At 35.6% G+C, this 15,000-nt stretch overlaps 7 non-coding genes and 1 pseudogene across 7 annotated transcripts; 2 read left to right on the plus strand and 6 right to left on the minus strand.

The window, feature by feature from the left end:
- Positions 1-28: 28 nt before the first annotated feature.
- Positions 29-118, minus strand: Trnai-uau. Its single transcript is given in 2 exon segments — positions 29-64; positions 81-118. It is a non-coding gene; the product is annotated as a tRNA-Ile (tRNA).
- Positions 119-2,012: 1,894 nt separating this feature from the next.
- Positions 2,013-2,102, minus strand: Trnai-uau. The gene is given in 2 exon segments: positions 2,013-2,048; positions 2,065-2,102. It is a non-coding gene; the product is annotated as a tRNA-Ile (tRNA).
- An 880-nt stretch (positions 2,103-2,982) lies between these two features.
- Positions 2,983-3,072, minus strand: Trnai-uau. Its single transcript is given in 2 exon segments — positions 2,983-3,018; positions 3,035-3,072. It is a non-coding gene; the product is annotated as a tRNA-Ile (tRNA).
- A 3,293-nt stretch (positions 3,073-6,365) lies between these two features.
- Positions 6,366-6,455, minus strand: Trnai-uau. The gene is given in 2 exon segments: positions 6,366-6,401; positions 6,418-6,455. It is a non-coding gene; the product is annotated as a tRNA-Ile (tRNA).
- Positions 6,456-7,771: 1,316 nt separating this feature from the next.
- On the plus strand, positions 7,772-7,861 carry Trnai-uau. The gene is given in 2 exon segments: positions 7,772-7,809; positions 7,826-7,861. It is a non-coding gene; the product is annotated as a tRNA-Ile (tRNA).
- Positions 7,862-9,673: 1,812 nt separating this feature from the next.
- On the minus strand, positions 9,674-9,763 carry Trnai-uau. The gene is given in 2 exon segments: positions 9,674-9,709; positions 9,726-9,763. It is a non-coding gene; the product is annotated as a tRNA-Ile (tRNA).
- A 1,153-nt stretch (positions 9,764-10,916) lies between these two features.
- Positions 10,917-11,998, minus strand: LOC119586979 (annotated as a pseudogene).
- Positions 11,999-12,959: 961 nt separating this feature from the next.
- On the plus strand, positions 12,960-13,049 carry Trnai-uau. Its single transcript is given in 2 exon segments — positions 12,960-12,997; positions 13,014-13,049. It is a non-coding gene; the product is annotated as a tRNA-Ile (tRNA).
- The last annotated feature ends 1,951 nt before the right edge of the window (positions 13,050-15,000 follow it).

The raw sequence follows: 15,000 nt of genomic DNA on the forward strand, positions 1-15,000 counted from the left end.
ATTGATAGTAAGAAACTCCTAAACAATATGTCCCAGGTGAGGCTCGAACTCACAACCTCGGCATGGCTCAGACACTGTCGTATAAGTACCGTGCGCTAACCGATTGCGCCACTGGGACAGTTCTGTAGAGTGAAGAGGCTGACTCATGGTTCCGCCCTGCCGCTCTGTCCCGCCACAGCTGCTGACCGCCGGCGCTGGGCTGACGTGTGTGGTGTGCGCGTGTTAGGTATGCCTTTTACCGTGTCTTTGTTATTTTACTGTTCGTTTTGTTATGCTCTTTAGATTTTCCGTTTCTTCTTCTTGACTAAAATATATTTTATTGGGGTGGGGGGGTTGGGGGGGGGATGTTATCATTATTACTGTTCGTTTTATCGTTATCATTAAAACAATAAAGGTCATCACTATCATCATCCTCTCCTCATTACTGCTGTAACATTAGTACTAACGTTATTTTCAACACTAACGTCTACACGACTTTACACGATCACGTTATTTTGTGTGTGTGTGTTTGTGTGTGCGTGTGCGTGTGTGTGTATGTATTTGTGTTTGTGTGTGAGTGTTTTGTCACTTGCTTAATTTCTTGTTTTGTTAATAAGGTGTTTCACCTCACCACCAATACGCAACCTTCATTTCTCTCGTATGAGAAATCTCCTATCAAGAATTATTTTTAGGTGTATGCGTGGTGTGTGTGTGTATATATATATATATATATATATATATATATATATATATATATATATATATATATATATATATATATATATATATAGCTGTGTGTGTGTGTTTATATATATATATATATATATATATATATATATATGTAATATATTTATATATATGTCTATATATATATGTGCATATATATGTATATATATGAAGGTACACACACAACACACACACAAAACACACACAACACACACACACACACACACACACACACCACACACACACACACACACACACACACACACATATATATATATATATATTAATATATATATATATATATATATATATTATAATGTGTGTGTGTGTGTGTGTGTGTGTGTGTGTGCATGTGTGTGTGTGTGTGATATACATGTATATATTACATGTGTACATACATTTATATATATATATATATATATATATATATATATATATATATATATATATATATAACATACGTATACACAAACACACACACACGCACACATACACACACACCACACACACACACACACACACACACACACATATCATATATATATATATATATATATATATATATATATATATATATATATATTACATATGTCCATATGTATATATATATATACACACACACGCACACACGCACACACACACACACACACATACACACACACACACACACACACACACACACACACACACACACACACACACACACACACACACACACACAAAAATATATATATATATATATATATATATATATATATATATATATATATATATATATTCATATGTACAATAAACGCTTACGATGATAGATTCATTTTCTACAATAATATAACCAGCTTCATTTTTTTAAACGCTAATGTCGTCGATTTACTCAAAAACAAAGTTACGTAATTTTATATGGATCGATAGTCTATTGTGGCTTCATTATAATGAAACTTCTTGTACCCATTATTTCAGTATCTGTTATTAGTATAACTGTATATGACAGAGAACTAGTTTTCATCCTCATTCTCTCTTTAATTTCCATAAGGGTTTGGAATTTTGCACGGTTTTACGTTGTTAAAAGTTGTAGAACTTCATATTTGATTCATATATTGATCTCAAAATTATACATTATATGTGAATATCACTCACTCAGTCACTTACTTTCTCACTCACTCACGCACACACTTACGCGCACACTCGTACACCCACACTCTTATACACATACACACACATGGATACATATACACAGACTCGAGATTTTGACTCAGTGCAGATAGATATTTTTCATACGGCTAGCCTTTATAAACTACAACTAAACAACATGTCCCAGGTGAGGCTCGAACTCACAACCTCGGCATGGCTCAGACACTGTCGTATAAGTACCGTGCGCTAACCGATTGCGCCACTGGGACAGGGAAGGATATATTGCCTGACCTACCTCATGTTGAAATGTCCTCGCGCGGTGCATATCAAGCCTTATAAGTGCGTGGTCATGCATGCATTACTTTCTCTTTCTTCCCTTTTATTTCAGGAAATACGTTTTTGCTAACATTGCAAGTTATATAGTATTGATATGGATTCATTTCATATTGCTCTTCGTTGTTGTCTTCTCACTTTTAATATTAATATATCCTGTCTTTTTGTGGGATTGGAAATGAAACTAACAGCACTTTCAGAGGCTAATGGTAGTGATGCGGGCGTTTTGAATTTTCTCAGGGTATTTCCATATGCGTGCTTCCACTTTTAGATGCATAAAAAGTTCAATTTAGTGGTCCTGAGAAACTATATGTTTGTCTACACAATACTTAAGCTTTGACATGAGGTACAATAATCGTATGTATGAGAATGTGTCACTGTTTTCCTCTTCGTGATCGATTAGGCTGTATACTTAACAGATTTCTTTAATATCTATGCGGAAAAAAACTGCGTATAATTAACGTCGGTATCATATCCACTACTAATTATGTTCTTGTTGAATGTGTACTCAAAATTATTGTATTTCCCAATATCACAGTACATTATGTTATATTATGGCATGTACTGAAATGCTGTGTTTAGCTGGAGTAAGAACCTTTATTACACTGGGTTAATTTTTACCACATCAACATTATATTTAAAGTTATTTTTAAGATAAATATATTTATATATATATATTTTTTTTCTCTCGGGAAGATTAGTATGGCTAGACCGTATTTAAGGTATATATATTTTTTTTTCCTACTAGCAGTTTTTACGGATTACACAAGGGTATATTCTATCGACAACCCTAACTGGCCTTATTGTTAAATTAATTGTCCCAGGTGAGGCTCGAACTCACAACCTCGGCATGGCTCAGACACTGTCATATAAGTACCGTGCGCTAACCGATTGCGCCACTGGGACAACATTTGTGTTACCTTAAAACTAATGCTGGCGCGTACTAATATGAAACAGGCCTCGAACGCCAAGTGTACCGACGCCCAAGCCGGCGCAAGGTTACTGGGACGTGATTGCCCGAGGAGTCACAATAAAAATGTCTTTCATGAAAGAGTTAGGCATATTTTTACTTTTCTTTTCTTTAGGCAGGAGGATACAAAAGTTTTGAATTCTATTTATACGAAGCAACAGATAGATCTTGAATTCTCTCCCAATGTTTGTCGCTACCGAAAAAGCTCCCCATATTTAACCTTATGCTCCTTAGTTTTAATCTCTGAATATTCTAACTTCCTGCAAAACAGATTTCTTGATAAACGACAATATTATGGTAATTTTTTATGGTAATAAGTCGCAAATAATTCGCATTTCCTACGTTAAAGTAGCATCGACATATTACTTTATTAGGTCTAATACCTCCACTTATAACTGATATCTACATCCTTCCAGTTGAGCAGATATAAAAGAAATTAATCAGATAGAAAGATACACACAAACACACACACACACACACACACACACACACACACACACACACACACACACACACACACACACACACACACACACACACACACACACACACACGCATATATATATATATATATATATATATATATATATATATATATATATATATATATATATATACACACACATATATATATATATATATATATATATATATATATATATATATATATATATATATGTATATATATATATATATATGTATATATATGCATATATAGTATACACGTCGCTCATTATTATGAGAAAGATAGATGGCCATTGGCGGTTTGCACCCACAAGCAATCCTCTCAGACCCTTAAATAAGGTATAATACACACGTGCAGCACCTAGGAATATTGCAAAGAATTTTGCTGTATGGAAGATTCTTTTAGAATCCTATGTCGGTAATTAACGGTGCACCAATTTTACATATTACTGCTACCAACACAAGGATGCCTTTCTAGAAAAGGATCATGTAAAAAGTGGTTTTCATTATTATGAAAACGATACGGGAAGCAACTATCATAAATACTTTATATATTATACTTTATAAATACTTTTATATACTATGTATACATGTATACTATGTATACATGTGACCCAAATGCAAGCAAGCGCGCGGTGGCAGGGGTTGTCAGAACGAGGCCGCAAGCGAAAACGAACTGCCTTCGGGACTCTGGCTCCGTATTTGACGGTTTGACTCCCGAAGCCTTTTTATCGTATATATGCCACAAGGCAGTGGACTGCTTTGTATAGGGTGGACTACCACAGCCTTAGACCTCTCAATAATAAATTGGTTGTTGGTACTCACACATATATTTATATTTATATACGGCCACCTTCAGATACTTAATTGTAGTGGAGTCAATGCCTGGGCGAAATATATATTTATCCGTGTGGACCCCGGGGTAGAATAGGTCCAACGTACCCTCTGCGTGTCGTAAGAGGCGACTAAAAGAGGTTGGCGGCAGGAAGGGCATCCGGCCGTAAAAAACCCTGCCAAGCCAATACATGATGCGGAGAATCAGGAATGCAGACAGGCCGCTGCAGAGCCTGACCCTCCTAAGGTCGACATCCCACCGCATGTTCGCGAGATCGTTCTTGACCCCTGTGAGAGAAATTTCTTGAAACTCTCATTCAAGAGCATTACGGAGACTGTGAACTACAATTTCTCAGCTAAACTGAAATGGAACTGAGATCAATAGTAACTCAACAGTTGTCGGGTAGTTCACAATGTTCCTTTTGATCACCTCTCAGAAAGAATTAACTGACTTCAACGACTTGGTGGCCATGATGCGATCCTAGTTCCCCAAGGTACATTCCGAAATGTTTTCCAAACATGAAGCTCCCAGCCGATTACAATCGATGGGCGGCCGGTGAACGGAACGGCCCATGCTCCCTGAGGAGGACATGGAGACGGCGGGAGTGACGGAGAGGGAGGCCCTGGATAGGGCAGAGTGGAGGAGGAAGATCCGCACCGGCGACCCCAGTTGAACTGGGACAAAAGCCTGTAGAAGAAGAAGAAGAAGAAGACATGTGACCACGGCGGCTCAGACATGAACCTATCGTTAAAAGAAGAGATACATGAACGAATAGAAAAACACTCTTCCGTGTTGATACAATGGAAGAAAAACCCAAAATACAAAAACTAGATTTATTGAAAATGAGACTACAGTTTCGAAATCCACCTGGATTCCATCCTCAGGCCTAAGGATGGAATCAAGGTGGATGCGAAACTGTAGTCTCATTTTCAATAAATCTAGTTTTTGTACTATGTGTGCGTCACCTCGATTGCCTACCTAGCCACTGGGTGGCCAAGCCAGCCCAAGTCAGTGCTGGTCCCAAGCCCGGATAAAATAGAGAGAATGATTACCTAAAAAGGTAACACCGGCACTCTCCGTGGAAAGGAACTGGGGACCCTACCACGTACTCACTCCAAGAGCATCACAACATGAACACTACAATTGAGTATCATGCTGTGACCACGGCGGCTCAGACATGAACCTACCGTTAAAAGAAGAAGAATGCATGTAATATGACTGGATGCATGTTTTGTATGTAAGAAAGAGTATTGCTAAAATAGTATTACAGGGTTTGTATGTATGTGTTTGTTTATAAGATGTGAAAGGACCAAAATTTGTGTGAGTTTGGTGCAAGGTGTGCCTGAGAAATACCCAGTGTTTGTGTGTAGTAAACAATAATGTAGCATTGGAGTTTTATAAGATTGACGTTATAGTATAGGATCATTCATTACGTCTCAGGTGATCTAGGTACAATAAAATTTGAATTCACTGCAGGTGTTTCACTGACTGCATTAACTTAAATAATGGAAGGAAGGACAGAAACCAATTTAATTAACTTCGATATATCTTTTGCCGTACTACTTATATAAAACAAATCATGGTGTAGTAATAAAGATTTTATTTTTTTTTCATTTCCATTGCATTTAATGTTGTTTTGTTAACGACTTGATTTTTTTGTGATTATCAGTATGAGTCACCATATAATAACCTATACTGTTATGCTGTGTTTGGATTGGAGAACAACACTATTTGCAATAGGTATGTTTAGTTTTTTACCACCTTGACAAAAAGTTCATATATTCGGAAACGTGCAATTATTCAGTAAGAAGCTGAGTATAACCGCAATCCTCCACGTTTCAGCTATACAGATTTCCCACTGACATCTATGCACAAGTGTATATTTCATCCGACTGACATCACTGGATTTGCTTCGGTTACTAAACTACTTGTCCCAGGTGAGGCTCGAACTCACAACCTCGGCATGGCTCAGACACTGTCGTATAAGTACCGTGCGCTAACCGATTGCGCCACTGGGACTACAGTTTGCGAAAATTATTAGAATTATTAGTATTAGTATGCGAAATACTTACTGGTAATTACTGCTTTGTCCTCTAATCGTGCATAACTCTATCATGTTGCGTTTTTTTTTTTTTTTTTTTTTTGGGGGGGGGGGGGCTGTCTGATTATCCATATATTTCATGTAGATGGTGATTATGAATATTCTCGGCCCTTTTTCTTATCTGTGTTATCATCTTTCGGTGTTGGGGAAGGTGGGAAGGGTGATGCACGGAGGAAAAACGAGTGAATAAGCACGCATCATCCCCGTAACTAAAATTAGTGTAATGGCAAAAAAAGGAAAGAAAAAGGACAACCTTGTTTTACATTCTTTATTGAACGTTAAACGAATAGATGTGAGAACATTCACAGAAAACCCTACATTTCATAGTATCAAATCATTTCAAATAATCAATCTACGAATTATTTTACCGAAGAAGTTTTTACAGCAAAGGAGGGTTAGGTGTTCACACTACTTTAGTGACTGACTGCTGTTGTCATGGATATGGCGACAGAGAAAATAAATGCATTCGAGTATTCAAATATTATACTGTTTTGTACAGTAGCAATGTATACGTAAGAAATGCTTTGGAAAATTTGTTTACCTTTTACACATATACTCTGAACTATATAAAAAAAAAAAAATAATAATATGACTGCATCAGGCTTTTAAGTACTGTCACGACGGCAATCTGAGTTCGAGGGTTCGAGTCACCGGCCGGCGCGTTGTTTCCCTTGGGCAAGGAACTTCACCTCGATTGCCTACCTAGCCACTGGGTGGCCAAGCCAGCCCAAGTCAGTGCCGGGTAAATAGAGATGGTGACTCGGAAAAAAAAAAAAAAAAAAAAAAAACACCGGGCGGAAGGCAATGGCAAACCACCGCTCTAAATTGCCAGGAAAAGTCATGGAAGCCCATGATCGTCAAGGCCGCGGTGGCCGAATGGCTAGAGCATCGGACTCGAGACTGTCACGACGGCAATCTGAGTTCAAGGGTCCGAGTCACCGGCCGGCGCGTTGTTCCCTTAGGCAAGGAACTTCACCTTGATTGCCTACCTAACCACTGGGTGGCCAAGCCAGCCCAAGTCAGTGCAGGTCCCAAGCCCGGATAAAATAAGAGAGAATGATTACCTAAAAAGGTAACACCGGCACTCTCCGTGGAAAGGAACTGGGGACCCTACCACGTACTCACTCCAAGAGCATCACAACATGAAAACTACAATTAAGTATCATGCTGTGACCACGGCGGCTCAGACATGAACCTACCGTTAAAAGAAGAAGAGGCTTTTAAGTAAATCGATGTCCCAGTGGCGCAATCGGTTAGCGCACGGTACTTATACGACAGTGTCTGAGCCATGCCGAGGTTGTGAGTTCGAGCCTCACCTGGGACATGTTTAGTTCTTACAGTCTTATTGGGTAGGGCATACATAGCATTGATTGCAGCAAAGTATGTATGCATCCATCGATGTATGTGTATGCACACACACACACACACACACACACACACACACACACACACACACACACACACACACACACACACACACACACACACACACATACATATGTGTAAATATATATGTGTATGCATGTACATATATATTTATCTATTTATTCATACACACACACATGCACACAAACACACACACACACACACACACACATATATAAATGTATATATATATATATATATATATATATATATATATATATATATATATATATGTGTTGTGGGGTGTGGTGTGTTTGTTGTTGTGTTGTGTATGTTTTGTGTTGACATATATATGTGATGTGTGTGTTTTGTGTGTGTGTGTTGATTGTAGTTGTTTGTATGTGTGTCGTGTGTGTGTATGTGTGTGTGTGTGTGTGTGTGTGTGTGTGTGTGTGTGTGTGTGTGTGTTAGTGCGCGCGCATGTGTGCGTGTGTGTGTGTATGTTGTGTGGTGTTGTGTATTGTGTGTGTGTGTGTGTTGTGTGTGTGTGTGTGTGTGTGTTGGTGTGTGTTGTGTGTGTGTGTGTGTGTGTGTGTACTTATATATCTATATATATGTGTATGTGTAAATATATATGTGTATGTATGTACATATGTATTTATCTATTTATTCATATACACACACATGCACACAAACACACACATACACACACACACACATATATAAACATATATATATATATATATATATATATATATATATATATATTAATATATATATATATATATATATATATGTGTGTGTGTGTTGGTGTGTGTGTGGTGTGTGTGTGTGTGTGTGTGTGTGTGGCCATGTGTGTTTCTATGTGTGTGTGTGTGTGGTGTGTGTGTGTTGTATGTGTTGTTGTGTGTGTTGTGTGTGTGTGTGTTGTGTGTGTGTGTGTGTGTGTGGTGTTTTGTGTGTGTTGTTGTGTGGGTGTGTGTTGTCGTGCGCGCGCATGTGTGTGTGTGTGTGTGTGTTCGTGCGAGCGCATGTGTGTGTGCGCGCGCATGTGTGTGTGTGTGTGTGTGTGTGTGTGTGTGTGTGTGTGTGTGTGTGTGTGTGTGTGTGTGTGTGTGTGTATGTGCGTGTGTGTGTGTGTTTGTGGGCGTGTGCGTGTGTATCGGAGGAGGGTTACCATATGAAGGATTTAGTCGTATTTTTAGATTATGAAGGAGGCTCTATTATTTGCCTTCATCGGCTGCAGGATTTTTACTTTATATATATATATATATATATATATATATATATATATATATATATATATATATATGTATATATATATGTATATATATATATATATATATATATATATATATATATATATATATATATATATATATATCAGATAGATAATACTATTTGAATTCTGTCAAGATCCCTATGACCCCGAACTCACAACCTCAGTATATGGGGAATGTAATATTTACTGTATTCACTATTCATTATTGCAAAACGGATTATTATAGATTCAAGTATTTTATATTTTTTCAGGAATTGACAGCTCCTCATCACAGTCATCAACTGTGTTTCTTGTCCTTCATTTGATTTGTTTCATTAGTGTTGCGCTTAGTTATGTGGATATATCCATAATTATATTATTAGATATATATAAGTAATAAAAAATTCTGTTCAGCCCATCAGTGCCAGAAACTACTGATATTCGTTACCGGATATACAAGGCTATATACTCCATAAAATTAGCCTGATGAAAACTACAGTAACTAAATATTGTCCCAGGTGAGGCTCGAACTCACAACCTCGGCATGGCTCAGAAACTGTCATATAAGTACCGTGCGCTAACCGATTGCGCCACTGGGACGATAGCAAGGGTAATAACTCTGACCTATTTGGAAAAACAGTTTTAGGTCATGCAGTGCATATTACTATTTAGTTAATATCTTTTATTTACTTATTACACATATAAGTATCGTAAATTCATCTTGTTGCTACTGTAGGCATGTTTTGTGTTGTTTCGATTATTCATGTCTCAAGCTCCCTCACATGTCATATCTTTATATTTTAGGGGGAGTCACGTCACTTGGAGATCGAATTGGTTGGTCAATAGAGAGTTATGCAGTATCAGTATAAATAAATTGTATCACTTGGTACGTTGTTCCAGTAGTATGAATATGAATGAACGACTGGAAGGGATGGCATTAATACCACATGTGTAGGACGCAAGATAAGCGAAGATGATTGTAAATAGACCGTGACTATTCGTAATACCAGCAATCTTCATGCGGCTGTAGTATGATTATATATCATATTTCCCTCGCGAAACAACAGAACGCTTTACCGTCTGAAGCACGTTACCGTTAAGAGGTCTGTGAGATCGCACACACACACACGCACGCATTTGCATGTATGCGTGAAGCTTATTTACAGGCATGCAGTATAAATCTATCTGTATACACACACATAATGTGTGTGTATATGTATATATATATATATATATATATATATATATATATATATATATATATTATGTATATTTATAAAATATTATATAATATATATATATATATAATATATATATATATATTATATATATATATATATTATATATATATTATATAATATATATATATATAATATATATTATATATACATTGTTATGTATATTATGTATATATACATATATATTATTATTATATATATATATAATATATATTAATTATATAATATATATAATATATATATATTTCCGACTTATTAAAAAATCCAGTTAATGTGCAGGCTTGGTAATGGGTGTGTGACATTGTTAGATATTTCTCGGGTACTGATATCTTTTCCTTGATTTATTTTATCGGTTTATTTATTTATTCATTTTTTTTATCTATTAATATATATTTCCCATCGTGAATAATTAATAGGGTGGTAATATACATACTTTAGATAAAACCTGCATGAGATAACTATAACTTTAATTGAATACGTATATCAACAAACATTACATATTCAGTTTCCCGACATTAACCATAAGAAGGTGCAGGTGAGTAGAAGGTAGACGGCTGAAAGGCGGGGTACTGAGCCACACCCTCGTACGTCACTTGAGCAACGTATCCTTGGTCGCCGTTGACAGTGTAAGTGACCCTCTGCAGACGACCGTCGGGAAGTTGCACGTAGTAGGCTCCCTGAGTGTTGTATCCATCGCGCCCTTCTTGGTGGCCGAAATCGTTACCAAAAGCATCGTTGACGGCATAATTAAAGTTATACTGGGGACGACTCTAATTGGAGATGAAAAGGGAGGCATTGATCATGATTTTATTCAGTGTGCAGGTGTAGAATAAAAATAAGAGAGCTAAGATTCTGATCATGGACCTACAAACTTATTTGCGAGAATAGCTAATTAGAAATATCAAATTTGTTAACTTAAAAAAAAAGAATAATAATTGTAACTTACTACAGCTAAAGCTCCAGCTGGAGAAGCACCTCCGAAGTTAATGACAGGCCTTGCAGCAGGTCGGAGGAAACTGGCGGCTCCTGCAGAACCCCCAAAGGAAGATCCTGGAGCCTGATAGCTCTGAGAAAGGTCTGGCTTTGCACTTGCGACTAATAGCAAGGACGCCAGGGCGATAACCTAGTGAGAGAGAGACTATGGTGCTATATGTGACTAAAGAATAATATTGGAACGTGTGTGTAAAAGTACATATAAAATATTTGTATATATCTGTATATATATGCAAATATACACATATCTATATATATGAAAATGTATATACGTGAATATATATATACATATGTATATATTTATACACATATATGTATATATGTATATAAATAGACATTTATATACATGTGTGTTTGTAAGTATATAACTAGATGTTTATGTGTATATATGTATTTAACTTTCAATTTAAATATACATTTACACACACACACACACACACACACACACACACACACACACACACGCACACACACACATATATATATATATATATATATATATATATATATAATATATATATATATATATATATTATATATATATATACACACATATACATATGCATGCAAACACAAACAGTCGCAGACTTACCACCAAAGCCATGTTTCGAATTAAAATGTATTTATTACTTCTGATGATTCTCTGCTGGGCTGCAGGCAAAACTGTTATTTCCCGAAATGACGTGCCCGGTTTTTATACGCGTGGAGCATCGTACAGTAAATGATTAATTTTTTTTTTTTTTCATTTATTTTTTTTTTTTTTTTTAAATTGGTATAGCGGGTACATCCTTGAAATAGCGCAAGAGAATGATGAAATGCGTGACATGTGTCCATTGCATGATTGCTGTCACTGGTGAGTTACATCCATGTGAAACTAGCGGCGTCTCATTATTATCGGAGACCACAGAAACTCAAAAGTGTGTTAGGCAAGATTTTTTTTTTCCCGAAAATGTTTCCTAAACATGTGCTGATAAATATTTCCCTAAATCTAAATTCCCTCTAAAGAGATTTTTTTGTTTTTTTTTGTAAAATATATGAATAAAACATTTTGAAAATAATAAATCAAGTGAAATAAAATGCTAGGGATCTCAAGATGGCCTCTGAGAAATAAGGTTTTTTGAATTGGTCACTGTGGTAGGTAAATTATAATCCTTTTGATTCCACGAATCCTTACTCCTTATTCAGATGCAAAGATGGTTGCTAGTGTGCAGAAGCAAAGGCTAACCTGATTTTTTTCCAATAGTAACGAAGGAAATAAAGGTGTGTTTTACTATTGAATAACAAAAAGTGATGGATTGTGACGGAAAAGAACTGTTCTTTGACAGTTTTCATATACTCTAATGAATGTTACTAATGATGTCTTCACCCCCATTAAATTGCTGGTTCCTGATTTTACCGCTGGTTCTTTTAATAAGACCACAATTTAAGCTTTCCAAATATTTCTAGACGAACAATTTCAACGAAACCATGTATTTGGCAATGATCATTTAACATTCATTAACGCCAGAGAGACTGCTGGAGTTGTTACGGTCGAACAGATCAACAAGAATTGTCATTATAACATTGTCCCAGTGGCGCAATCGGTTAGCGCACGGTACTTATACGACAGTGCCTGAGCCATGCCGAGGTTGTGAGTTCGAGCCTCACCTGGGACATGTTTAGCTGCTGAAACCCAACAAGAAAATTTGAAATTACGAGGTATTGTGTTTATGGGTCGAAATGGGTCATATACATATATACAAGTGTATACATATACATATATATGTATATATATATTTTTTTTATATCACACGCACAGCATATATATATATATATATATATATATATATATATATATATATATATATATATATATATATATATATGTGTGTGTGTGTGTGTGTGTGTGTGTGTGTGTGTGTGTGTGTGTGTGTGTGCGTGCGTGTGTGTGTGTGTGTGTGTGTGTGTGTGTGTGTGTGTGAGTGTGTGTGTGTGTTTCAAAAGCACGTAAAAATGTTAACAAACATAAACCATGGACTGTCTTTCCCCCTCGGGCTGTGAATCTCCCTGTAACCCGCGTAGTCACATGACATCCGATCCGAGCTAAAGCGTTTCCAGAGACATATTATAAACACATACATATATCTGTCTCTTTCTATCTTTATGTCTTTCTCTCTCTCTTACTCAGTAATTTTATCTCATTCATAGTATGTATATATATATATATATATATATATATATATATATATATATATATATATATATATATGTATGTATATAAATATTATTCATATAAAACGTTTATTATAACTTCAGAAAGATATTATGATACACTACAACAAATTTGTTATATATATATATATATATATATATATATATATATATATATATATATATATATGCATATATATGTATATATCTGTATACATATATATACACTTTTTTGTCTGGAAGTTAATCCCTTGCTTCCATAATAATATATTAGGGTAATTTGTTTTTCTAGAGAAAATAGTCATACTGATAGAAATTATGCATTTTTATTTAAATTTCGTACCAGATTCATGATAAACCAAACATGTTGAGTGATTTATATAAGGCACGCATCAAGTGTTTTGTGTTTTTCTATTGCTATGCCTCCTCCTCTTGAAGGTATTTGTAAGGCCGACATGACCTCGTAAATGTTTTGAAAATACACTCCTTGCGAGAAACGAGAGGAGCTTGATTTACGATGTGAACAAACCTCATGCATCTGGCCCCAGACCCGTAGAAGGAAGACCCTGGGGCCTGATAGCTCTGAGGAAGGCCTAGCCAGGGCGATAGCCTGGTAAAGAGAGAGGAGGGTTTGCGGTGTTAAAATATGATTTATATTTTTTGTTTGTCATTTTATTTTTTATTATTATTTTTTTTATTATTATTTTATTTTTTTATTTTTTTTATTATTATTATTATTTTTTTTATAAAAACTGATGAGGAGAATACTAAAACTATTGAAGCTATGTGTATATGAAAACATATAGATATATAGCTAGCAGGTGTAATTTATATATATACATATATATGTGTGTGTGTGCTTGAGCATACATATTTATGTGTGTGCGAATGTGTAACTTTTATGAATATAGATATTAATATGTTTACATGGTTTGCAAACACATACACATATATATATGAGCGTGTGTTTATGTGTATGTATACATATGCATATGTATGTTTATATATACATATATATGTGTGTATATTCATAGTCTATATGCATGCGCTATCTCTCTATTCCTTCTCTCTTCTATATATGCATATGTATGCATATATATGAATTTATGTGCGTATACATGTATATATACATATATAAACATATATTTATATATGGTTTTATATATATGCATTTACAGATATATGAATAAACACACACACACGCACACGTATTTTATATATATCATACATGCATATGTATAGAGATTCATACATGTATGTATATGTATACAGAGATGTTTGGGTGCATTTATGTGTCCATGTATGTGTTAACGCATATATGTTTGCCTGTGTGTGTGTGTGTGCATGTGTGCGTGTGCGCGTGGACAGAGATGCTAGATGTGACAAAAATAATGTAGAAAACTTTGCGTGTGCGGG

The sequence above is a fragment of the Penaeus monodon genome, chromosome 3 (genome assembly GCF_015228065.2).
Source record: "Penaeus monodon isolate SGIC_2016 chromosome 3, NSTDA_Pmon_1, whole genome shotgun sequence".
Lineage (NCBI taxonomy): Eukaryota > Metazoa > Arthropoda > Malacostraca > Decapoda > Penaeidae > Penaeus > Penaeus monodon.